Source organism: Pinus tabuliformis, chromosome 5_2, assembly GCF_031772625.1.
Source record: "Pinus tabuliformis cultivar Carrire ecotype Pingquan chromosome 5_2, CPIR1, whole genome shotgun sequence".
NCBI classification, from domain to species: Eukaryota; Viridiplantae; Streptophyta; class Pinopsida; order Pinales; family Pinaceae; genus Pinus; species Pinus tabuliformis.
The window spans coordinates 438,759,368-438,787,258 of NC_142306.1; the positions used below are offsets into that span (position 1 = coordinate 438,759,368).

The 27,891-nt window shown below is 34.7% G+C and overlaps 1 pseudogene across 4 annotated transcripts; it reads right to left on the bottom strand.

The window, feature by feature from the left end:
• Positions 1-1,939: 1,939 nt before the first annotated feature.
• Positions 1,940-27,519, bottom strand: LOC149159552 (antimicrobial peptide 1 pseudogene; annotated as a pseudogene). 4 transcript variants are annotated; one of them, XR_016261134.1, is made up of 2 exons: positions 26,714-27,519; positions 1,940-1,958 (listed from the first exon to the last, which is right to left on the bottom strand). The product of XR_016261134.1 is annotated as an antimicrobial peptide 1 pseudogene, transcript variant X4 (transcript). The 4 variants fall into 4 exon arrangements; XR_016261131.1 differs by lacking the exon at positions 1,940-1,958 and adding an exon at positions 3,513-3,792; XR_016261133.1 differs by lacking the exon at positions 1,940-1,958 and adding an exon at positions 3,513-3,797.
• Between the last annotated feature and the right edge of the window lie 372 nt (positions 27,520-27,891).

Sequence of the window (27,891 nt, forward strand, 5' to 3'; positions counted from 1 at the left end):
CTTTGTGTTCTCTAATTATTAGCATATAACTAACAATGTTTATATTTCCATATGTTTTCTATTAAACTCCAAAGACTAATATATTTAACTTATCAATTAGGTTTTCCAATGTACTTGTGAGATGTCATGCATTATAAATGTGTGCTACAATCACTTGTAGTATTTTGTCTAATATGCTTCTCCAAATAAGAAATTACATTACCACACTTCATAAATCCAAATTCCTATCATTCTTGGAAATGATCGATATATTTGAACACTTAATCATGCTAAGGGGAACCTTGTTGCCACCAAAAAAATATTCATGCATGAGTTAGATAATTTATTTTTCTATAGATCACAACTCCCATGGTTGGAAATATTGATAAAAACTAATCTACAAATAAAAAGTACCATTGAAAAAAATTAAAACACACTTGCAAGAACCGTAAATTAAGAAAAGGAAATCGTATAAAGGAAATCAAGATGCATAAATAAACACACAAAAAAAATGAAAGATTACCAAATTTTACAATGCTTTTCTCTAATGGAGTGAGCTTTGCCTTCTAGAAAAAGGGGATCAAATTGAAACTACACCAACAAAGCATATGACAACACCAAGAAACAATGAGAACTACAATTCATATTAGAGCAACATCTCATGAAATTTATATTCCATGCCATGATATCTTAAGCTGTGTGTTGCAAGGGCCCTCTCTTTGGAATAGAGATGCCACTCTCTTTTATACATGATCTTTTTGAAATAGAAATACCCTCCCATTGGAATGGAGATGCAACTCTTTTTTATACATCTCTTTTATACATGATTTTTCTTGAAATAGAAATAATTTTATCAACTTCAGGATATTATATTATTAAATGGTCACAACAAATATATTAATACAGATCCACTTGAAGATAGACTGTTTTCATATCATTACAATAATTCATAAATAATTTCAAAATATCTGTTTTCAAGCTTCTGTGATCCATAATGAATTAGGCAAAGTCTTTTGGTAGAAATCATATAAAAGAAAGTTTTGGTCCTTTCGAACCAACAAGTGTGGTTCATCTGGTCATGATGAACCACACTAATTGGTTCTAAAGGCTTTGGCCAAAAATTTCTTTGGCCAAAAATTTCTCTTATGTGATTTTTACCAAAAAAAACTTTACCTAATTTCAAAATATATTAATACAGATCCACTTGAAGATACACTGTTTTTATATCATTACAATAATTCATAAATAATTTCAAAATTTATGCTTTTTCAAACAAAAAAAACCAAATTGGAATACCACTAATTTTGAAATTTAAAATAAATCATATGAGTTATAATAACTTGTTCAAAATATATTCAAAATAGTTATTAATGATTTCTGTCTCCATAGATATGTGGGAGATATTTAAATCTATAACAAACAAACAAAAATTGCATGCAAGCACAAAAATTTTTGTCATTGGATAATTTAAACTGTAAAATATATGTTTTGTTAATGACAAAAGTTTTGAAACTTAAATATTTTCATATAAGTTACCCATGATAATCAAGGTGTTGGATGACAAACAACTACCATCCGTCTATACAGTATTATTTTTTAGAAAAAACCAGATAGATTATATTAAGAGAATATAATGAAACACATATACATAGTCAGATATTCATGCCTAGATGAACCTCAGCGTTCCTTAAAAGAAATAAGAAAGAGAGAAATGCAGATAATGGATGATGCATGCCAAACCGGCTGAAACAGATAATATGACATATGAAATAAAAAATGTCATCATCAAAACCTGTAGGAAAAAATCCCTACGAGACAGGAGTGATTGAACATTCAGTAATTTGCATCAGTATGGATGCAAGAGGGGCTCTGTGATCTTGAAAAATACAATCATGCCTCCATTTCCATAGTAGCCAGACAAGCGTTACAAACAAGGAGCGCAGAGGAATACTTTGCTCACTCTACCACCTGTAGCCCTCCTGTACAGAAGCAAAAACTCGGTAAGAGAAACAAAAAGATAAAAACAATTCATACCAGATTTGTAGAGTATTAAAAAATTTATAAAATCGCTTATTTTTATAATCCTGAATCTAAAATATCATAAAATTTCAACTCTTCCACGGAGTAAATTGAACATAGTCAACTGATAAAGTCGTATATGGCTTAACATTTTACGTAAAACCTTTCAAACATATAACTAAAGCTTAGTTTAATTTATAATTCTGAATCTAAAATATTATAAAATTTCAACTTTTACACGGAGTAATGGAACATAGTCAATTGAGGAAATCGTATAAGGTTTAACATTTTATGTAAAGGCTTTCAAATATATAAATGAAGTCTACTTCAGGAAAGAAAGGACCCCTTCATTGTTTTCTTCGATAATATTGTTTCATCCATCGATTCTATCTCGGTAAAATTCTCTGGGATATAAATCAAATCATGCAGATTTCCCATCGGATCAAATGCTATTTCCAAGAGCATTTATTGACGGGTTTCTCAGAATAATATTTGTGGATGCGGCGTTCATATCATTATAGACAATATTTTTTAATATCAAATTCATTGGAACGGTGGATTGGGCTCAAATATAAAAGCAGAGGTTATGGCACTTGCTAGTCTACTTTCCATTTGTCATTTTCTAAATATTCAATCTCTTCATATATATGGCGACTCCAAAGTCATTATTGAGCATGTCACTGGAAAACACCACATTAAAAATCAGTTCCTTGACAGCTGGATGAATAGAATCATGATTTTGTGGAAGGGCATGGAGGGCTACTTAATCCATCATATCTACAGATCTAATGTCCAGGCAGATATATTGTCCAAGAAGGGTCTACTTTCTCATCCGGTCCTCTGGAATATGAAGGTAATTTTTAATGCAGAAAGTTTTCACATTCAGGAATTCTGTCTTCCTGGTTCTTAGTTTATTTTCAGAAAGGACCCAGGTACGTTTTTCCTGTTTCTAAATTATGTTTATCTAAATATTTCTACATCATGAAGTCCTGCAGTTGGATAATTGATCTTATGATCATCTGCAATTTTGATGACATGGTACCATCTAACCTATCATCCTTATGTCGTAGATGTGTTTTCATGCTGTGTACAATTTTGTTGCCATTACTTGTCTATTTTGACACATTGGGATCATTTGGAACAGATCTGTCTGATGTCTATTCGCAGAATGATTGATTTCATTTCTCGGATATGATGTAATATTGACAGTTATATTCTTTATATAATACTATTATGCTTTTTTTTCCCTGAAAAAAAATTATAGATGAAATGGATTTTTTATGAGATTTATTTTTATTAATTTTGATCAAAATTTAATGATGATTTTTAAAAACTTGAGTTTAAATTATTTAAGTTGTATAATTTTAATGCTTCTTAAATTTTTCAAAAAGTTAAATCTATTTATGCATTCAAAAATATATTTTAAACAAAAAAAAATATTAAAATTATATTGCCAGATTTTAATAAATTCAGATGAAAAAAATAATTTCATCTGTAAATTAAACTAAACCCATAAAAAAACTAAATCAATCTCATATACAATCGCTTCCCCATAAGGAGTTTTCCAACTCGAAAGTTGATTATGTGGATGGATATATCGAGCAAACCCATATATATCGGTTGAGTAAGTCTAATTGTTTCGCTGAGAAAGAGCACTTTCAAGAAACGCAAACAAGAAAAACAGTTCTTCCTTGTTACCCGTACATGCACCTTCATAACGAGACCAGACCATGCATGAACCTCCTTCAGGTTGTCGAGAGGACGAGTCATGTTTGGTACCTCTGAGCCAGCTGCCTATTCTGCCATGAAACATTTGCCCCATAAATATCCTCTGTATAAAATCCAAGATGCTGAGAACTTAAGCTATAGGTTAAAAGCTGAGAATCTAACTTACCTTGTTATTACTTTCGATGGAGAGTTCATTCAGGTGGTATAAAACGACTAAGAATTACTCAAACCGTCAGTTTTTTATTTTATTTTGCTCTTTTTACAGCGAGGATGTGCTCGAAAGCTTTTGAATTACCTCGAACTCATTTGTGAAAATATTTAGTGCCCCTCATGAATTACTGACTGTAATGTACAGTTGCAATCATCTACTTTTATATTGACCAGCGATGGGTAGTGCAATTTTATATGAACGAAAGAAATTTCGTGTCAACTCTAAATACAGATAAATTGGAAAGATTTTCAACTTGTTCGGCCCTCTGCATTGTTTCACTATTAAATTTTCAAGAACAGGGGTATTTTGCTACAAAATGGTTAAGATTAGTGACGAGAACAGAGGACCGAAAGCAAGCCATAAGGTATCTGAAACTGCCCAAAAGTGGGGGTAGTTCCGTGAATTTATAAAGTCAAGTTTCAAAAATATGAGGCAGTCCCAGAATAAAGGGAAATTGCGATATCCATGGTACCATTTTGTAGAGTTATTTGTTTCGTTAGCCACGTTTTTTCTTGGGACAATTCTCTCTGCCTAGTGTTAAATTTTGGAGATATTTTGGTTCAAGCTAAATTATAAATTATTGGTATAAGATATATTTATTGATATAAGAGTGATCAGACAGTTGTATATAAAGTAAATATTGTACTCTGGATCTAATACAAGTTTCTAGAGGGGACCGGGCCCATTTTAATATAAGAGATAAGCTTTTTCTTATAGTGTCTTTGATATTAATATAGTGGCAACCCCTAAATTTAATATTAAGCATTTTGGAAATTAGTTATCATTCTTCAGCATGGTCAACATAACGAAATCTCCAAGCTATGCGAATGCTTTCAAGCTATTCCGAGTGAAAAAAAAAAATGTGATCATGTTCTGTACTGCAGACAGTGGGAAAATTTCAGATGACAGAGTCCAAAAAATGGCTCCATCTACGTGAGAGCACAGAACAGAAGAATGTAGTGAGGTCTTTTCAAGAAAGCCTAGAGAGATAATGGAGGCAGAGTAAGGTATCATCCAATGAACTCAAACTATCTGTTGCCATTGCCATCTATACCCTTCAATAAGGACCCAGTTTTGAAAGAGAAAGATGCAATATGCTGTTCTGAATAAAACAACACCCTAATAGCATGGTTATACCATGAGTATTATGTTCAATCAGTCCATCAATCCAATCCATTCCTAGGCAGAAAACAATAGGCGTAGTCTGCCAAAGATTTAGCCCTTTTCTGTTGCCCCGACCATCCGAATCTTATCTTAAAATTTCACTTGAACCCAAAACCTACACAAACCAGAGATCGTCCGTAGCATTAGGACAGAGGTTGATTTTTTTCATTGTAAACAACAATATATTAAGTCATGTTGAAGTCCATCCGGCCAATCACATTAAAATAGCTTAACATTCTCCTCCATAAATAGAATGATTTAGATCTTCCAGCAGATGTGTGCGATAATAGATTGAACAAAAAACCAGAGGTTGTGCTCGAAAACGAAATCCAGTGAATGCCAAATTTGTTAGTGAAAAAATTGCTCCAGCTCTCCTTCCAGCTCTCCTCCCACGTTATGCAGAGCATATATTCATTGAATCCAGCAGACCAACTAAAATCGAGAGTCAATATATCGAAATTCTTTAGGGTTTTTTCTTCGGACTTGTGGAGTATAACTACAATTTTGGGGGGTAATTTCTTATTATTTAAAATATATTATTAAATTTATAAATACATTTAATATGTTTAAAAAAATCAAAATATATGGAAAATAATAATAAAAGTTATAAAAATTTACTAAAATATATAAAAGAGAATAATGGTTTAATTTTTGTCTGGTTAAGAATTTCTTTTCTGATGAAAGGACATAGGTTAATGGTCCAAGACCCAAAGGTATTTTTTAAGAGCGAAAATCTGTTTCTTAATAAGCACTAATTATTCGTTAAAAATGACTTAGCTTTCTTTAAATAAAAGTGATAAATAAACTTGCATTTAAAATAACAAATAATAATAATTATCCCTACTACTAATTTAACTATTAAATTATAATAAAATTTCCACTTTCTTTCTTAAAAAACACTTAAAACCAAAAGCAAAAAACAAACTCCTTTGCGTACCTATAGCCCTGCGTTGGGTATAAAATCACAAGAGCTTAGAATAGGGCATCCAAATGCAACAGCGTGGGAGTGGAGATTTAAAGTTGAATGCCGAAGAAGAGCAAGTTCTAACTTGCAGCAACATTAAGCGGTACATAACAAAACGTACGTCACTTACGTCAATCAACGGGCAGAGGAACTTGACAGGTCTAAAAATCATTAACATTCTTTGTTAAAATCTATGTGGTTGAATATGGGAATGTTGGGAATTTGGATAGGAATGGCCAGAAGTTTTCACAAAATTTGCAGAAAACTGTTAATCCAAACAATAATATTATAGAATAAAAAATAAAAAAAATAAAAATAAAATATATATATTTTAATTATATAATTTATATAATAACTAAAATTAATATTTAAATAAAATATTCAAATATTAAAATTAATTTAAATATATAATATATAATTTTTCTTATATATAAATATATTTTCTGGGTGTTTCTTTTTAGTTTTTATTTTTTTATATATATAAAAGTCTTAGTCTAACTAGACTGTTTTTTGCCTTGAAAATCATGGAAATTTTGGTAAAATTTTGATAAAATCCAGGTTAGAGTGGTCAAACTTAAGGTTTTGGGTGCCCCAGTGGTGGTGTTGAATCCAGTTCCACCATCAAAAACATAATTTAAGCAAGATTTTTTGAAATTTTTTTACCCAGATTCCTGCGAATTTTGGCCATGAGGGCAATTGCTCAACCTCGCTAAACACTTCCTATATAAAATGTCTTCATTATCACTTCTCTGACATGTTTCTCTAGTTATTCTTAATAGAAAAAATAACTCTAATGTTTAATAGGCCCACACAATCTTTTACCATATATATACATAAACAACAAAAGACATACTCAAGAAATACTCATCAGCTTGACATCCCAAATATCGCTTAACCCATTGAGAGATTGCTCTTTCTCAATTAAGGATATGGGTGTTAAGAATGTTTTTGGCCTTCCTTCCTGGGAAGGTTTCAACATAGGCTCATGTTGAAGGTAGTTCAGCGTATTTCTCTACAAGCTTTGTATTCCCCAACCCCATGGAATGTGGGAACTCCAAAAAAAACCTCAAAGCTCACAAAATTTTCCCTAGCTCCCATTGCAACTCTAGAAAGCGGAAATCATTGAAACAGATTTCCCACCTCTCCAGAACAGTTCAGATGTAAAACAAATTAAAATTGATAAAATCCAACATCTATATTATAATTATCAAAACATTTAATTAAGTAACATGTTTAGTTTTTGGAATTCCAACTAGGGGAAAGTAACTAAGTGAGCCTCTTGGAATTCAGTCCCAAGAATTAAAGATGCCAAAAAAATCCAAATCATTGGCCATTTAAGTTAAACCATTTTTATTAGATTAGTTTATGATTTTGTTTTTTGGTTTTTAATTTTATTATTTCATTTTATTTTTGTTAATTTTGTTTTTGGCAAAGAAAAATTATGTAATCTTAAAAATTTTAAAAGTTTTTCGTCGCATTAAATTTAATAATTTAAATAACAAACAATTTTACTAAAAATTATATCACCTCATTTTTATTTTAAAATACATGTTATCATGATTTTTTTTATAAAAATTTCCACCTGTCTATCAAGTTTCTCTAACCACAATGATCATTTAAAATAATTGTAAATATTATAATAATTATGATAATTACCCCTATCATCCTTCACAACTTCAAAATCAACGAAACTAATGAATTAGCTAATTCCAAATTAATTTTAATAAAATAGATATAAATTATTTAAAACAAAGCCAAAAAAACAACAAAGCAGATATTAAATTATCCGAAGTCTTTTACATAGTAATTGCATCAATTGCATAATTGTCAATGGAGTTGTCTACCTAGGTTTGCTAAGAAAATATATTTTGATTGAAATCTGATTGTTTTTAGGTTACAAAACCTAAAATTTATAGTGTTTTAATTGCGATTTTGAAACTAAAAATGGATTTACTACCCTAAAATATCTTGAGACCCCAAATTTTATAATTTGACAGTGCAACGAGAATTTTCCAAAATTTCAGCCCCATTTATTCAAAATCATGAGAAAAGATCACACCTTTTCGTGGGAGTTAGACTACAGGATTAAGAATCGGATTAAATTGATATTCGATAAAATGAAAGCGATTTGGTAAATAGAAGAAAGCCTTTCCACATGGTTTTTGAAGTCATAATTCTAACTGCGCAGCGGTACATCTCCAAAACCACCGCAGCAAAACCACAAACCTGGTTGATGCATATCGGACCGCTTTTGTGTAAAAGTGGTTTCCGTATTTTTGACTCCGATGGCTCTCCCCATACGTCATCATCTCTGACATATCGGGACGTAATGTTCAGTTAAGTAATGCCTCCCGCTATTCTCCTCCACCGTGCGATACTTCATCAACCTCCACCTTCGATTGTCCGAAGATGCATACGAGCCAGCATTTAATATTTACGTGGATTTGAAGATTGGTTGACCGCGGTAAAATAATTAATGAATTAAATGTTATTGGTAGATGATTTAAATTTTAATGTTTTTATATGTATGGGAGGTATGGTGCATTTAAAGAAAGGCATGGTCTGGTCAGTGTGTTAAAAATATTTACGGCACGTAAAATGTAATTGTGTTTTTTTTTATTTTGTTTTCAAAAAAATGAAAAGGGGTCGTGTGTTGTAATATGTTTTTATGTGATGTGTTGACAAAATGTAATATGTGAGAGCTCGGGGGCAGCGAAAGAGAACAGAGAGAATTTGCACAGCAGTGCATGAAGAAAAGAACAGAGAGGAGCGCATTTGTTTTGTAAGCCTGTGTAAATTTTGTTTTTACAGCAGTATGTAAAAGAAGGTTTTACACCAGTAAGTAATATGTTTTCACAGCAATGAATGTAAATGAGAGTTTTACCCAGCAGAGTAAATTCTCATGTGGAGACAGAGTAAATGTTTTTGTTGAACATATTTTTGGTGAATCCCTCTCAATAAAAGAGGATGAATATGTATCAGTGATTTTTGTTTTAATCAATAGAAATGTTTTTATGGTGGTGAAATACTCTGTTCCTCAGTAAAAAAAAAATTGCTTCCCTGTGCAAAGAGATCATGTGGAGGTGAAACAGAGCATTGCCTCTGTGTGAGTTTTATTTCTTTGTTTTTGGGATTTTATCAGAAAAATCCCCAATAGTGGTATCGGAGCAGGTTTAGGGTCTTTGAAAGTGTTCAAGAAGCTGAAGGGAGGAGTTTGTTGCAGCAGTAAAACTTCTCAAGTAGAGTGAAGGCCCAGTCAAGAAAATACTTAGGTATTTCACAAAGTTTTTTTTGTGTTGCTGAAGAAGCAGTCAGTTGTTTTAAAATACACAGTCAAGAAATTGAAGCATAGTTGAGGCTGCAAGAATGGCTGGCACAAGAACCAGTAATAGCATGGGTATGCAGCGCCCATTATTTGATGGTAAAAACTATGACTATTTGGCAATAACAATGAAAGCCTTGTTCGCTTCCCAAGACTTATGGGAAATAGTTGAGGAAGGTTTTGAACAACCAGCAGATGAAAATGAGTTTAATGCATTAACTCAAGGAGAGAAGGATCTGCTGAAGAGCTGCAAGAAGAAGGATTCAAAATCCCTTTTCTTCTTGTATCAAGCAGTGCATGGAAGCGTGTTTCCAAGGTTAGCAGCAGCTAAGACATCCAATGAAGCATGGCAAACCCTCAAGACAGCCTATCAAGGCATGGAGAAAGTGAAGACAGCAAAACTACAATTGCTGAGGAAGGATTTTGAGAATCTGTGCATGAAGGAGTCAGACAACATTGACTCATTCTTCACACATGTAATTGGTTTGGTCACACAGATAAGGACTCATGGAGAAACCCTTGAAGATAGGAGGATTGTGGAGAAAATATTGAGGGTCTTACCCTCAAAGTTTGATGCAATTGTCACCACCATTGAAGAGACAAAGGATTTCTCAAAATTTTCAGTTGATGAGCTTCATGCATCACTGATAACACATGAGCAGAGGTTGAGTAGAAATGAAAACTCATCTCTAAAGCAAACCTTCAAGACCCAGATGTCCTTTGGAAGAGGAAGAGGTCAAGGCAGAGGAAACAAAAGAGGAAGAGGCAGAAGCCAGAACAGAGGTGGAAGGAACAGCCCAGCAAATGCACAAGGAAGAGGCAGCAATCGAAATCAGAACCAAGGCCAAGGCAGCAGCCAACAAAGAGGACAATATCATGCTCAAGGACAAAGGTATGAAAAATCCGATGTCCAATGCTATTATTGTAAAAAATATGGGCATTATGCGAGTGAATGTAGGAAGAAGCAGCATGATATGAGTAATAGACAAAATGCAAATGTCACTAGAGAAAACAACAGCCAAAATAATGTGTTGTTAGCTTGTAACATGGCTGAAACAAACAGTGAAGACATATGGTTTTTAGACTCAGGTTGCAGCAACCATATGACAGGAAACATAGCCTTCTTTTCTGCTCTAGATCAGAATGTGAAATCAGAAGTTACACTTGGTACTGATAGTAAAGTCTCTGTTATGGGAAAAGGGGAGGTAAAAATATTTACAAAGCAAGGAGAAAAGAAAACCATAGCAGATGTCTACTATGTCCCTGGAATGAGATGTAACCTCTTGAGTATTGGACAGCTTGTCCATAAGGGGTACAATGTTTTCTTTAAAAATGATGTATGCACCATCATGGATATAGCACCCAGCAAACGATGCATTGTTGAAGTAAAAATGACAAGAAACAGGATGTTCCCTCTCAGGATCAAGGCAGATTTGAAAAACAAGAATGTAATTGCAGCAGTTACCCAAGAGGCTTTCCAAAGCATGCCAAAGGATGAAAATTGGTTGTGGCACTTGAGATTTGGACATCTCAATTTTGGAGGTCTAAATTTGTTGAGTAGGAAAGGAATGGTAAGAGGACTACCATTGATAGAGAAACCGGACAGCCTATGTGAAGGTTGCATTTTAGGGAAACAACATAGAGAAAGTTTTCCATCAGGTAAGAGCATAAGGGCAAAGGCACCCTTAGAGATTGTCCACTCAGATTTATGTGGACCAATGCAAGCTCCATCATTAGCAGGCAGCCAATATTTCCTAACATTCATTGATGACTTTACAAGAAAAACTTGGGTATATTTCCTTAAAAACAAAAGTGAAGTGTTTGAGAAATTCCGAAATTTCAAAGCACTTGTGGAGAACCAAAGCGGGTTGCATATAAAAGTTTTGAGAACTGATAGAGGAGGTGAGTATATCTCCAAGGAATTTCTAAGATTTTGTAGAGAAAATGGAATTTATAAACAATTTACAGCTAGGTACACCCCACAGCAAAATGGAGTTGCTGAAAGGAAGAACAGGACCATCATGGACATGGCGAGGAGCATGTTGAAGGCAAAGCATTTGCCAAATGATTATTGGACTGAAGCTGTAAATTGTGCAGTGTATATTTTGGACAGGTGTCCTACAAAAGCAGTGTTGAACAAAGTGCCGGAAGAGGCATGGAGTGGGAGAAAGCAAGGAGTCACCCACATGAGAGTTTTTGGATGTGTGGCCTATGCACACATTCCAGATCAGCTAAGGAGGAAGTTGGACAGCAAAGGGGAGAAATGTCTTTTCATTGGATACAGTGAGGAATCCAAAGCCTACAGGTTGTATATCCCATCTACCAAGAAGTTTTTCGTCAGCAGAGATGTTCAATTCATTGAAGAGGAAGCTTGGGATGGAAGCATAGAGAAAAAAGTGAATGTTAAAAATTGTTTGTCTCATGATGAAGATGAAGAGGAAGTGGCTGAAATGCATCCCCAAACAGCAGCGCCAACACAAGGACAGCAAGGAACACCATTGAGGATAAATGAGAGTGCTTCTCCAAGCACACCACAAGGAGGAAATTCAAGTGCATCTTCAAGCACTTGCACACCAAGTGAAAGAGGTAAGAAATTTAGAAATCTAAGTGACATTTATGATGAAGGAATGAATTCTTTATTTGCCTTGTATTGTCATGTTGATGATCCTATTCATTTCGAAGATGCAATTAAAGATAGGAAATGGATAGAAGCTATGGATGAGGAGATGAATGCCATAGAGAGAAACAAAACATGGGATTTGGTTGAGCTACCAAAAGGTAAAGAAGTGATTGGAGTTAAATGGGTCTACAAGACTAAGAGCAATGTTGAAGGCAAGATAGAAAGGCACAAGGCAAGGCTGGTTGTCAAGGGGTACAAGCAGCAGTATGGGAGAGATTATGATGAGACTTTCGCCCCGGTTGCAAGAATGGAAACCGTGAGAGCAGTGTTGTCCATAGCAGCACAAAACAAATGGAAAGTCTACCAAATGGATGTGAAGTCAACATTCCTAAATGGAGTGTTAAAGGAAGAGGTTTATGTTGAACAGCCTCTAGGCTATGAAAAGAAAGGTGAAGAGCACAAAGTGTGCAAATTGAAGAAGGTTCTTTATGGGCTGAAGCAAGCGCCAAGAGCATGGTACAGCAGGATAGATTCATATCTATTGGATAATGAATTCGACAAGTGTGAAGGAGAACCCACCGTCTACATCAAAGAAAAGGATGGTAAAATTTTAATTGTTGTCTTATATGTTGATGATGTTATTTTCACAGGTAATGATGATCAGCTCATTGAGAATTTTAAATCAGTCATGAAGGAAGAATTTGAAATGACTGACATGGGTTTCTTGAGATACTTCTTAGGCATAGAAGTAGATCAAAATGAAAAAGGAATTTTTATCTCACAAGCTAGATATGTAAATCAAGTATTGAGTAGATTTAACATGCAAGAATGCAAAGCAGCGATCACTCCCACAGTAATGGGATTAAAACTCAGCAGAGAGGACAGCAGCAAAGATTTTGATCCTAGTTTGTACAAGAGTATTGTTGGCAGCCTTATGTATTTAACAGCTACTAGGCCTGACATTATGTATGCTGTTAGTTTAATTTCCAGATTTATGGAGAGGCCAAAGGAGGCACATTGACAGGCAGCAAAAAGAATTTTAAGGTATGTCAAAGGTACCAAAATGTTTGGAATTTTATATAATGTCTCAGAACATTCAAATTTAATTGGATACACTGACAGTGATTGGGCTGGAAGTGTAGATGATCGGAAAAGCACTTCCGGTTATGTTTTTCATATGGGTTCAGGAGCCATTTCATGGGCTTCTAAGAAGCAGTCCATTGTAGCATTGTCTACAGCAGAGGCTGAATATGTGGCAGCTACAGCAGCAGCATGTCAAGCAGTTTGGATGAGAAGAATGTTGAGAAGCTTAGGCCAAGAGCAGGCAAAAGCGACAGTGATTTTTTGTGACAATAGCTCAGCTATTGCATTGTCAAAGAATTCAGTGTTTCATAAGAGAACGAAACACATTGATACAAGGTTTCACTACATCATAGAATTGGTGAACAATGGAGAAATTGTCCTAGAACATTGCAGGACTCAAGAACAGGTTGCAGACATTTTGACAAAGCCTTTGGATCAGAAAAGCTTTGAATTTTTGAGGAAGTGTCTGGGTATGACCGAATGCCCAGCAGTTGAAATTAAAGGGGAGTGTTGAAGTCATAATTCCAACTGCGCAGCCGTACATCCCCAAAACCACCGCAGCAAAACCACAAACCCGGTTGATGCATATCGGACCGCTTTTGCGTAAAAGTGGTTTCCGTATTTTTGACTCCGATAAAATTTGGTGCAGACGCGTGGCTCTCCCCATACGTCATCATCTCTGACATATCGGGACGTAATGTTCAGTTAAGTAATGCCTCCCGATATTCTCCTCCACCGTCCGATTTACTTCATCAACCTCCACCGTCGATTGTCCGAAGATGCATACGAGCCAGCATTTAATATTTACGTGGATTTGAAGATTGGTTGACCGCGGTAAAATAATTAATGAATTAAATGTGCCCGTAGAAGTATTGGTAGATGATTTAAATTTTAATGTTTTTATATGTATCGGAGGTATGGTGCATTTAAAGAAAGGCATGGTCTGGTCAGTGTGTTAAAAATATTTACGGCACGTAAAATGTAATTGTGTTTTTTTAATTTTGTTTTCAAAAAAATGAAAAGGGGTCGTGTGTTGTAATATGTTTTTATGTGATGTGTTGACAAAATGTAATATGTGAGAGCTCGGGGGCAGCGAAAGAGAACAGAGAGAATTTGCACAGCAGTGCATGAAGAAAAGAACAGAGAGGAGCGCATTTGTTTTGTAAGCCTGTGTAAATTTTGTTTTTACAGCAGTATGTAAAAGAAGGCTTTACACCAGTAAGTAATATGTTTTCACAGCAGTGAATGTAAATGAGAGTTTTACCCAGCAGAGTAAATTCTCATGTGGAGACAGAGTAAATGTTTTTGTTGAACATATTTTTGGTGAATCCCTCTCAGTAAAAGAGGATGAATATGTATCAGTGATTTTTGTTTTAATCAATAGAAATGTTTTTATGGTGGTGAAATACTCTGTTCCTCAGTAAAAAAAATTTGCTTCCCTGTGCAAAGAGATCCTGTGGAGGTGAAACAGAGCATTGCCTCTGTGTGAGTTTTATTTCTTTGTTTTTGGGATTTTATCAGAAAAATCCCCAACATTTCGCTGTCTAGAAAACTCGAAACATGGTCAACTGACAAAATTGCTTCGGGTAATAGCCGTCGTTAAATTACAGAAGAAAAAAGGCTTAATATTTTATGCAAATGCTTTCAAACATATCAAAAATACTAAATCATTAGAGTAATTTTTATATAAGATTTTTTTTTTATTTTTTAGAGTTGAGAGACACGCTCATTGTTCGACCCAGGTCGAAGAGTATAGGTTCACTACTGGATGTATGCTCTTCACATTTCTCTAGTTCAGTTCAGAATAGGTACTCATAGAATTCAGGCTCAGGTGTGTCATTTACAGGAAGTAGAGATCGAAGTACACTTCATTTTTGGATGCCCTATCTATTACGAGATTAGAGGAGGGTTTCATTACTTGTTCAGAGACTTTCAAACGTCGCAAACTTTTTCAGATAACCCCGAGATGTTTGGCCCTATATATGTAGGAAGCTCTCAGGTTCCAAGGGTATATTCTTCAACGTCCCATCAGACTAGACCACCGCCCACAGATAGGATCACGACATTTTTCAGGGTACTACCTTAAAACAGGGGCACCAAGAGACTGATTAATACCGTTTCACATCCAGACTTTAGATCAGTGAGGATCTGTGAGACCTCACCCAGCCACACAAGATCTTAGTAGCAAATCCGTCTTAGATCCGTCTCAGAGAAATAGACTAGGTCCTCCAAACCTCAGCAGTGTGCATGAGACGAACTATGTCCTCCAAACCCTAGCAGTGTGCGAACTCCCCCAGAGAACGATTTAGTGGACAGTGCACACCTTCCATCGACCCTTCATCAGGCCAACAAACTTTGTGGAGTTCTCTTCAGTGTTCCTTAGTTAGCCTCGGATGTTAGGAGAGACAGGTCTGATCCTCAGAGCCATTAGTTCCTGGATCTTCTCCGTAAGGGCATTCCATACATTCTATCTTTTATGTTCATGCATTGTATCTTTTATATTCATGCTTTGTAATTTTTATAGGAGAGTGTTTGGTTCTCCCGCATTGTATGGACATCATTGTACTCAACAGTCCCTTTAACCTATTTTGTGATCATTAATTGCACATAAATATAATTATCTTACCTTATCTAAATTTGATTTGAGCAATTGTGTGGATGAAGCAACCCATATATAAAATCTAATTCTAATTGTTTTTGAGAAAAAACCCATTTCCAAAAAAACCATCTCAGAAAAGCAATTCCTCCTTGTTAACCTTCTCAACCAGAAGAGCATTCCTCATTAACCTTATATGCATCTCCTTCAGGTTGTCTAGGGCAAGAGTCAAGTTCGCTAACTCTGAGCTTGCTAACTATTCCGCCATCAAACATTTGCCTTATAACTAACCTCTGTATTAAAAACCAAGATGATGAGAAATTAACCCACGAGGTAAAAGCTGAGAACTTAACTTACCTTGTTATTACTTTCTATGGAGATATCATCCAGGTGGTACTGAAAACAACTAAGAATTGTGAGAGAGGTCAACTGAGCTTGCTAACTATTCCGCCATCAAACATTTGCCTTATAACTAACCTCTGTATTAAAAACCAAGATGATGAGAAATTAACCCACGAGGTAAAAGCTGAGAACTTAACTTACCTTGTTATTACTTTCTATGGAGATATCATCCAGGTGGTACTGAAAACAACTAAGAATTGTGAGAGAGGTCAACTGTGTACTCAGCTCGTCAGATTTAATTTTTCCCAGCAAGTTCGTGGTCGAAATCTTTTGAAGTACCTCGAGCTTCTTTGTGAAAATATTTAGTGCCCCTCGTGAATTAAGCTCCACACTTGACGTAATGTACAGTTATAATCATCTACTTTTATATTCACCAGCTGTGGGGAGTGCAATTTTCAGTGAACTTAGAAATTTCCAGTAGCTGAGCGGGAGGAAAGCTGAATCTTACCTATTCGTTTGCTGAGGACATGAAAGAGCAATTCGCCAGATTAAAAAGTCTATATACTTCAGATTAACTGCAGAAATTTTCAACTTGTTCAGCCCTCTGCATTGTTTCACAATTAAACTTTTCAGAAGAGAGGTATTTTGTTACATGACGCTCAAAATTAGTGATGAGGACAGATGATAGAAAGCAGGTTAAAAGATATCTAAAACTGCAAGAAAGGCGGGGTAATTCCGTGAATTTATAAAACTCAAGCTTCAAAAATGTCAGACAATCCTTGGGAAAAAGGGAAGTAGGAATATCCATGGTACCATTTTGTACAGTGATTTGTTTCATAGTTTTAACGATGCAGAACTGACCCATTTTCACAACATAGCGAAATCTCTAGACTTTCAAGCTATGCCGAGTAGAATAACAGAATATTATGATCTTCTGTGTAGTAGGGAGAGGAAGATTTAGATGGCAAAGTCCCAAAATGGCTACATCTTGATCTTCCTAAGAGCACAGAGCAGTGTATTGAGACTTTTCATGAAAGCTCACAGAGATAATGGAGGCAGAGTAAGTTATCATCTAATGCACTCAAACTATATATTGACATTGCCATCTATACCCTATACCAGAAAGAAAAACGCAAGATGCGGTTCTGAATGAAAAAGGCAAAAAGTTGTATATACAAAATGAAAATCCAATTAACACGGTTGTACCATAAGTATTATGTTGATTAAGTCCATCAATCAACGCCTGGACGAAATATAGGTGTGATCTAGAGGGCCAACGATTTTCTCTTTTTCTTGGGTAGCCCAGGCCATCAGAATCTTAGCTGAACCCAAAACTTACACAAATCAGAGATAAGGAGGTTATCTTTATTATAAGGAAGTTATCGTTATCTTTATTGCAGACAATATTTTAAAATCTTATAGATAAAGTCAATTATTTGATCTCATTATTATCTATCCAATTTCAAGATATTCCCAGAATCTGTAATCATAAGACTATCTTTATAGTATTGCAAATTCTTTGAATATCCTAAAATCAGACAAACAACAACAAAATATTACTACTATGGGCAGAATTCCCAAATATTGTCAAAATCTACCATCAAAATAAAAATACCCCATCTTCAATATTAATAGAGATTGATTTACACCCATCTTCAATATTAAAATAGAGATTGATTTACTCATTCGAAACCATAATATATTAAGCTATGTTCATGTCCAGCAAGCCGATTACATTAAGACAGTTTAAACGTTCTCCTTCGTACAGAGAATGACTAAGATCCTCCCGCAGAAGTTTGTGAAAATAGATTGAACAAAGAACCAAAGGTTATGTTCAAAAACAAATCCAGGGAATGCCGAATTTGTTAATGACTTCAATTGAAAAGAAAAAATCCAGTCTCTGCTGTGATATACAATAAGGGAGACTCTATCATGTGGAGATTGTGGAATTGTTGTTCCAACTCTTCTCCCACGTTATCTAGAGTACATAAATTCATTGAATCTAGCAGAAATTAAAACAGAAAACTCACCAACTTTATTAATTACTTTGCTCAATTACATCACACCTATATAGGTTAAAACACAAACTAATTCCTAACTACTCACAACCAATTCCTGTTCAACTGCTCATAACTGCTTCTATTTCAACTGCTTCATAACTAACCATTTCTGCATTATTCTCACATCCTCCCTTAATGGAGAAATGGATTTTCTACCATACCTAACTGACTTCTAAAACTTGTACTTACCATACCTAACTGACTTCTAGAACTTGTACTTTGAACATCTGTTGTATTCTCTAGATTGATCTAGTTACTGCATTAACAGAGGGTAGTTGGAATTAATACCTTTCTACCACTCCCCCTTAATTCCAACTATATAACAAATATATACTATAGCACGATATACAAGAAACTATATTCTTAATCATGACGACTGAAACTGTAACTTGCCTGCTGGTCTAAGTCTCAGCTAGGCTTACAACAAAACATTTCATTTTTGCCTTCTTATTAAAAGGTCCATGCTTGTTCCTTTTCCATTGCTGGTGCAGTTTCATCTTCACCTTTTTGGGTTTCCTTATGAAATTCCTTTGCTCCTTGCGTACATACTTAAGGTCAACAACCTCTTTTGGATTGAGAGGCAATGCAAGATCTCGAACGAGGTAATTTAATTCATGTTCTCCCCACTTTCCATGAGGAACCAACGAAGGAGTCACCAAAATGCAGTCATCTTTGAACATGAGCGGCCTTCGAAGAACATCCATGGTAGTATCCTCCAATGTAGCAGTCATCTTGAAAGTAGATCCAATAAAACTTCTAACAACCGGGCAAGTTTTAATCTCAGTGATTTCTTCAACAACGTGATCCTCAACAACATGAGTGATTTCTTCAGGGACATGATCTTCAATAACATGAAACTCTTTGTCAATGGACTCAAAGACACTGCTAATCCCAAATGGGTTCATGAGAAAATGATCATGAAAAAGATCATTGTCTAAAATAATAGACATATCAGTTAGCTTTATCACCTGTCACAAACGGTGCTCACTAACAGCACTCTCTTGAACAAGACCCACTTACACGATTTTTGCAACAAAACAAAGAAAACCGGGCCGACTGAAAAAGAATATGACCACGGTAGTAGAAACGGTGGAAGCTTGCAAAACACACCAGCAAAGTTCTGGCAGCAAGGTTTCAAGAAAATCAAAGAAACACGCGCAGGGAGTCTCCGTCTTCTTCTGGACACACCGGTTCTCACACCAGCAACTGCAAACGGTTCACAACAGCTTCTTGACAGCACCGTCTCCGTCTTGCTTCTTGACAGTTCTAATACCCGAGTTCTGGTCTCGACGGTTCTATTCTGGACAGGGCGGTTCTGGACAGGGCGTTCGACAGCACACCAGCAAACCGACACAACTGCTCACGGAGATCTCGCAGGCAGTCACTCTTTCTTCTTTCAGAAAATCGGCGGTAGTCTTCCCCTCTTCAAAATTCTGTGGCAGTCTTCAAAATTCGAGCGGGCCAACGCCTCCTCTTCAAAATTCGGCGGCAGCGTTCCCCTCTTCAAAATTCTGCGGCAGTCTTCCCCCTTCTTTTTCGAGCGGGCTCCTCTAAATAAAAAACTCAGCGGGCCAGCACCTCCTCGACGAGGGCTAACTTCATGAAATCGAAAAATGGTCTCCTCTCGGCGAGGGTTTTCAACAACGATTTTTCAACAACGGCAGAAACTCAAAAGGAAATCCACGTATGGTGACCACAACATTGGTTGTCTCTTTAAAACAGAAAATCGGTTGTCTCTTTAAAACAGAAAATGGAACACTTACGATTTGCTGTGAGAGAGTTCGTGCCTCTCTCACCCCACCAGCAACTGCTCACGGCAGACGGTTAAGCAACTTCTTTTGTCTGCGCTCTGGATTCTAGAATCAACGTCTTCAGTCTTGAATAAACGCTGACCTGTGGTTCCTTATCTAACATTTCACGTTAAATCCACTGCCTTTCTGATATAAACTGAAAATTGATTCAAAAGACAGAGGTTAGTGCTCCAAATGACTCGCTGGTACCAATCTCGACGTCCTCCACCAGGTTCCAGGTTAGTGCTCCAAATGACTCGCTGGTACCAATCTCGACGTCCTCCACCAGGTTCCAGGTTAGTGCTCCAAATGACTCGCTGGTACCAATCTCGACGTCCTCCACCAGGGTCCAACAACACAGCGTCAAACTGCACAACAACGACTACTACCCGAGCTCTTGACAGGGGTCTTGGCAGCACATACGCACAACAGCGCAGATCTGGCCTCACGCAAACACCACTCGGCCTTCCTCACCTGCGCTCTCACCTCAGCTCAAACCCTGAGCTCTGATACCAAATTAAAACAGAAAACTCACCAACTTTATTAATTACTTTGCTCAATTACATCACACCTATATAGGTTAAAACACAAACTAATTCCTAACTACTCACAACCAATTCCTGTTCAACTGCTCATAACTACTTCTATTTCAACTGCTTCATAACTAACCATTTCTGCATTATTCTCACAGCGGACCAATTGAAATCGAGAAGTAATGTATCGAAATTTTGAGCATAGCGAATATGAATGCCCATATTAGGTTTCTTGCTTAGCAGGATCAACGTGTGAAGAAGTTTAAGAAGTTACGGTCTAAGTTCTAACTATAAATTTGGGTGATCCAAAATAATTCAAACAAATTCATTACTCTTAAAAACCTGTAATAAAGTGTTAATAACTTACTAAAATATGTTAAAAGATAATAATAAAGGTAAATATGAGACATTTGAAAACAAGCTCATTTACAAAGTCCATGTGGCCTTGCTTTGGGTATGGTATCATAAGAGGTTGGAAAAGTGTATCTAAATGCAAAAGCGTGGTTATGGATTTCAGCTTAGGAATTTTAAATCTGAAATAGATGTTGAATTTGTGGATATTAACTTTAGTGTTTGTTTGGATCATTTTAATAAAAATATATTTACAGGTACAAAAAAGTGTTGACTATATTTAACGAGATAATTACCGTTTCAAAAGTAATTCGCCCGTCAAATTCCATCTTTGATAGAGGTATGACCATGGAAAACCAAGTTCCAACTTGCAGCAACATTAAAGGTTATAGTGTAAAATGTACATCCCCTAAGTCAATCAACAGGCACAGGACTTGGTGGGACTGACTGCAGAGGGTAACGGAGCTTGGAGTAGGCAGGGATGAAATTTGATAAGTTTGTTCAGGGCTAGAATCGGATGGGTAAATTATTTGTAAGAGTGATTTACTGGTCAAATATATTGAAATTTTTCACTTGTCCATTAGCATTTTTTAAATATATTGAAATTTTTCACTTGTCCATTAATATTTTTTATTGAAATAATTAAAATGAATATTAAAATTTCATATCTTCGAATTAAACTGGTCTTTCAGATTTGAAATTTGTATTCCAAGTCCATGTCCAAGTCCATTTAACACAGTAAATGTTTTTAAAACTAGCAACATTTTTTAATTAAAAATTAATAAAACCAGTATTATTGAGTTTTTTAAAACTAGCAACATTTTTTTATTAAAAATTAATAAAACCCATACTATAAGGTTATAAACACAATTAAATTAATTAAAAATGATAAAATTGGTTGTCAAAATAGTTTAAGTAAATAAGATGTTTAATTTTGAAATTCCAATTCTGGGAAAGTAACTGAGTGAGCTTGTGGGAATTCAGTCACAAGAATCCAAGGACCCTAATCATTGTTAACATAATTTGAATAATTTTTATTGGTTTAGTTTATGATTTGTTTTTCTGATTTTTTTTGGTTTTTTAAATTCATAAATTAGAATTATGTAATTTATAAAATTTGAAAAAGAAAAAATTCAATATACTAAATTTATTTACACATTCACAAACAATTTATTTATACATTTACAAACAAAATTTAAATAGCAAATAATCTCACCCAAAAATATATTTATTTTTTCAAAATACTTGTAATATTCGACTCCCTGGAAAATCTCCCCCACAGATACACCAAGCTTCTCTGACTACAGTTATCAATCATCTCTGACTACAAATATCGAGGCAATCCCTATTTGCTCAATTGCCCTCTAAAATTGCAAGAAGTGAAAGTTTTGTAAGAAGCTCGATAGACGGAGTAACGTATGTAATGCACAGTAAATTTAATAACCAGTTGGAATTTCTTTCAAACTATCTGTTTTATGTTTTAATTTCTGCTTTCTGGAATTTGAAGATATGATTATAAGGTTTTTTGGTTTTGTATTTTTTTATCATAAATTTTAATAATTCCAATTATATCCAAACCAAGCCTGAGAACTTAAAAAAAATTGAAATAGCATATAAAACTTAAACTTTCAGTTTTAATCAATTTTTTTGGGTGTGTTTTTTGGTTTTTTTTGTTTTTTTTTTTTTTTTTAAACTAAAATTAATCCAAAAAAAACTTAAAATTTGAAACATTTACAATTTTTATTTGACTGAATTTTTAAGGTTGTAGATTTTTAGAATATCTTGGAATCTGATAAACAACAACAAGATCAATTTATCTTACTGTTATTTGTTGAATTTCTGAATATTCTCAAAATCTATAATCTTAATAAAAATAACTATTCTCATTAAAATAATAATTGATTTACTCATTCAAAACAAGTTCAACCCCAACAGGCCGATCACACTAAAATAGCTTTTGAACATTCTCCTCCATAAAGAGAATGTCTGAATGTCTAAGATCTTCCAGCACATGTTTGTGATAATAGATTGAACAAAGAACCATAGGTTATGTTCCAAAACGAAATCCAGGGAATCCCAAATTTGTTAATGACTTCAATGGCCAGAAAAATCCGGTCTCTGCTATGACACACAATAAGGGAGACTATTATCTCGTGGAGATTGTGAAGACGATGCTCCGACTCTTCTTCCACGTTATCCAGAGTGCATAAATTCATTGAATCTAGCAGACTAATTGAAATCGAGACGCAATGTATCGAAATTTTGAGTAGAGCGAATATGAATACCCATATTAGGTTTCTTGCTTACTCGCAAGATCAACTTGTGAAGTAGTTTAAGAAGTTATAGTTTAACTATTTTTTTGATGATTCAAAATACCTCAAATGATTTCAACACCCTTAAAATATTCTCAGGGTTTTAATAATTTATCAAAGTATCTAATCTAAAATAGTAATAAAGGTAAATATAACACCTTTGAATACAAGCTCCTTTACAAACCCCCTTAAAATATTCTAAGGGTTTTAATAATTTACCAAAATATATTTTATGTAATCTAAAATAGTAATAAAAGTAAATATAACACCTTTGAAAACAAGCTCCTTTACAAAGTACATGTGGCCCTGCGTTGGGTGTGGAATCATAAGGTTGGAACAGGGCATCCAAATGAAAAAGCGTGGCTGTGGAGATTTTTAAAAAATTTGAATGGCCGTGGAAGAGCAAGTGCCAACTTGCAGCAACATTCAAGAGTACAGTGCAAAACTTACGTCCCGTACGTCAATCAACGGGCAGAGGACTGATGGCAAAAGTAATGGAGTTTGGTGCAGGCAGGGATGGAATTTGATATGTTATATGTTTTGGAAGGTTTTATTCATATATTTTTTGGTTTGATTTGTTTAGAATTCAGTAGAGATTGGTTGGAATAACAAATTTGAGTTGTGAACTCTACAATCTATGTAACAGAGCTTTTTCAAAGTACTAAATTCATGTATAATCAAAAACCAATTTCAAATAACAAAATTAAAATTAGAACAAAAAAATTTACTTGAATTAAATTAAAAATTTCACAACATATAATATAATATTTAGACAATGTCATTAGATAAATCCTTCAATTAAAAAAACTTAAAAATATCCCTTTTATTAAAAAATGTAAATAATTAAATAATTAATTAAAAATGATAAAATCAATACTGTAGTTATTGAAATAGTTGTTTTAAATAAATTCCCAGTCTTAAAAAAGGCAACTGAGTAAGGCAACTGAGTCTGTGTTGGAAATCAGTCACAAGAATCTGAGGAGGATGCTGAAAAGAGCCGAATCATTCCATCCAAACTAACATAGCCTAGAATTGATCTCATAACCTTTTAGAATTGATCTTCTTTTATTGGTAAAACATTCAACAAAACATTTTAGGAATGGGAACTAGGTAAATTAAACCAATCCTTTTTATTACCTTGGTTTATAATTTGGTTTTTTCTTTTCACATTTTACATAAGATAAAATTGTGTAATTTCTAATTATAGAAACCAGATTTTTTTTAATACACTGAAAAAATTTATATATTCAAAAAAAAATAACAAATAATCACACCCAAATTATGTTTATATTTTTAAAATACATTATAATCTTAACTCCACTATAAAATTTCCCCACCGATACACCAGGATTCTCTGACTACAGTTATCAATCTTCTCTGACTTACAACTATCTACGCCATCCCCTATTTGTCTCAATTCTCCTATAAACGGCATAAGGGAATGCGGTAATCAGTAAATTTTTGGGATTTGTTTCAAACTATTTTGTTTTATGTTTTGATTTTTGGAATTAAAAAACTTGATTATAAGTTTATTTAGAAATTGAAAGACCAGTGATGGAATACAGGTTACACATAATTATTTTTTTATTATACATGATGTAAATCATACGGATACATCATATAATTATGGTGAAAGACCAGTGATGGAATACAGGTTACACATAATTATTTTTTTATTATACATTATGTAAATCATATGGATACATCATATAATTATGGAATACAGTTTATATCTAATTATTTTTCTATTATACATTATGTAAATTACACAGATACATCACATATTTATGGTTCTAACTAATTCTAAAATAAAGAGATTGGTTGTTGAGAAATTATCTCAACAACTCAACCAAATCTATCTACTATAGTAAGGGTTAGTTTCAAGTGCCCCTTTAACCCTTACATTATTACATAAATCACAAATTACAATATAAAGAATACATAATATAACTGGTTTTTGTCTTACTCTGTCTTCATCAACATTCATGTCCACTCTGGAATCTTTGCGAGCATCCCTCTTTCTTCATCCACTACTTAGAGTTGTCACTTGAACTCCATTTAACACATGCTTGCCTTTGAGTATCATTGATGAACTTTGCAAGATCAACAATATTGACAACTTGGCTGGTCGAGGCTTTTGGGATAAGAGTTGTCAAATAATGAACCATCCTATGGACCAATCACCATTTCCCCGATATTTAGCTTTAGGCTATTCATCAGTTGTTAATAGTCTATCTGAATACTGAATTCAAAAATTGATCAAACAACTTACCCTGTTTCACACTCATGGATTTCATATTATAACTTGTAGTAATTGTTTCACACTCATAGATCTCATATTATAACCTGTAGTAGTTGTTCAAGAGTTTCCAAAAGCTAAAAACAACAAACCATAACAATATAAACACAATCAAACTAATAATATATTCAAGAATTTCCTGTACCAAAAACCATTAATTTAAGTTGTGTAATACAACACTGTTCATAATTAGTTCTCCACAAACAAAATAGAAAACATACAACTTAATAAAGCGGCCGACAAAACACTGATGTTAACAAAAACCAATAACCATTTTTTCATCAAACTATCCGTTATTTTTCAAGTAGAAACTAATCTCCTCGTCCATGTGGATGATTTGTTTGTTCCCGAACTTAACCTTAGCGACAAAAAAACTCACTGTAAGAATCCACAACCCCTATTACATCAACAGCTATAGCACAGTAGATAGGTCGATTTCATTTTGCTGTTTGCCACCATGAATTTAGGCTTTCGCTGCTATTCATAGAGATTCAGCCCAGAGTGGACCTACTTTACAGTGGAAGACAAACATTTTTCTACATTAGATCTGCGCTCTTTAATGAAGCCGATTTATGCTGGACATCTCGGTGGTTGACTATGGTTTCACCGTTATTCATAAGCATCCAACCATTGCTCGGCGTTCATAGGCATAGAGGAGCAGAAATACTTCACTTCTCGGATTTGGTAGTGATGCCGTAGTGGTTGCAACAATAATAACCATTTCTACAAATTGGAAAAGCAGCCATGGAATACAGCTTACACCTATTTTAAATTTGTGTCAAGTATATAATTAAAATTTTTCTTCGAATTTGACCAAAATTGAAGATGAAAATAACCAAAACTCAGAACGTTATTTTGATGAAAAAAGCCAAAACCCAGAACATTAAAATATTTTGGGGCATTTAAATGGTGTAAAGCATATAACTCAAACTTTCAATTTTAATCGATCTTTTCCTGGAGTTTGACCAAAATTAACTATTAAAAAAACCAAAACTTAGAACCTTTACAGTAAGCTGAATTGTTTGGTTTTTGCGTTAATGTCAATTTCAATCTTCTGTGGTTTTTAAGATTTGAATTATAAAAAATAAAAAATAAAAAATTGGTAATTCTGATTAAGATATTAACTATAGACACATCCTTGAAGTATTCAACTCTGATTAAGATATTAAATATAGAGACATCCTTGAAATAGGAATATTTCAGAACATAACCTATTGGAAAACCAGCTCACAATAATGGCCATTAACAAAATAAACCCACACAACAATGCACTTAAGATGCACCTGTCATCAATGGCCATTAACAAAATAAACTCACACAACAATGTAATTAAGATGCACCTGTCATCATATGGAGTAGTGGGATGCAGCTGTCATCATATGGATCAGTGGTGAAAATTAGCATTGCACATTGATTCATGGTACTAGTATCATCATGTAAATAAGGAGTGCTTATTGCTTAGCACCACTCTACGAAGAAACTCTTCCAACCGAAACCGCTTACTGCTTAGCATTCTGTGAAGAAACTCTTCCCACCGAAACCGCTTACTGCTTAGCACTGTATGAAGAAACTCTTCCAACCGAAACCGCTTACTGCTTAGCACTGGATAAAGAAACTCTTCCAACCGAAACCGCTACAATCTTTAACGCTGCCAGAAAAACGGGTATGGGGAGGACCATTGCAGAGCTCGGTGTTGTAAGCGGCAGCAATCTGCCCTTCATTCACGAACTCGTATCCTCCGCGAAATTTGTCGTTGATATTAGAACACCAACATTCGCTGTATCGAACAGTCTCGTTATTACACACTGGGGATTCCCACGCAGTGAAATAGCTGCCTTTCACAGGCTGGGCGGAGACTAAAATCAGGAATACCGAAATAAACATCATGTATGTGAAGCGGTTGGTTTCCATGGCACCTGATTCTGGAAATGCGCAGCAAATTAACGAAGACGGGAGCGAGTTGCACTTTCAGGAAACCCTAATTTACGCCACACTGGATGAAATTTGCTTTGCTTCTTCGCATAATCCCAGGGTTTAATTTGACGGGGGACTGTAAGTGGACGGATACAGCCCCGGAGGGCCATCATTCAATATACGTCTCTATGGGTTGATCTAAATTTTTGGTGAAGGAGACTAATTTGTTTATGAAATTGATGATTTTGGGAATATTTATTGTAACATCAATTTTGAACTCTTTTTACTTCACTCATAACAATATTTTCAAAATCTACAACGGAAGTAAAGTCTACGTGGACTTACTGGCTGCACGATTCTCGTGAAGTGGTAGATCAAATTCCAAAGGTAGGGTCATAATTCACTGTCATGAAACTGGCTGCACGATTCTCGTGAAGTTGTGGATCAAATTCCAAAGGTAGGGTCATAATTCACTGTCATGAAACTGGATGCACGATTCACTGTCATGGATGCTTATTGATTTGACCCTTTCTGTATTTCCGACCAGCCATGGTCTATGCTTAAATGTTTTTAAAGTTATTTTTCCATTTAATTTATTTAAAAT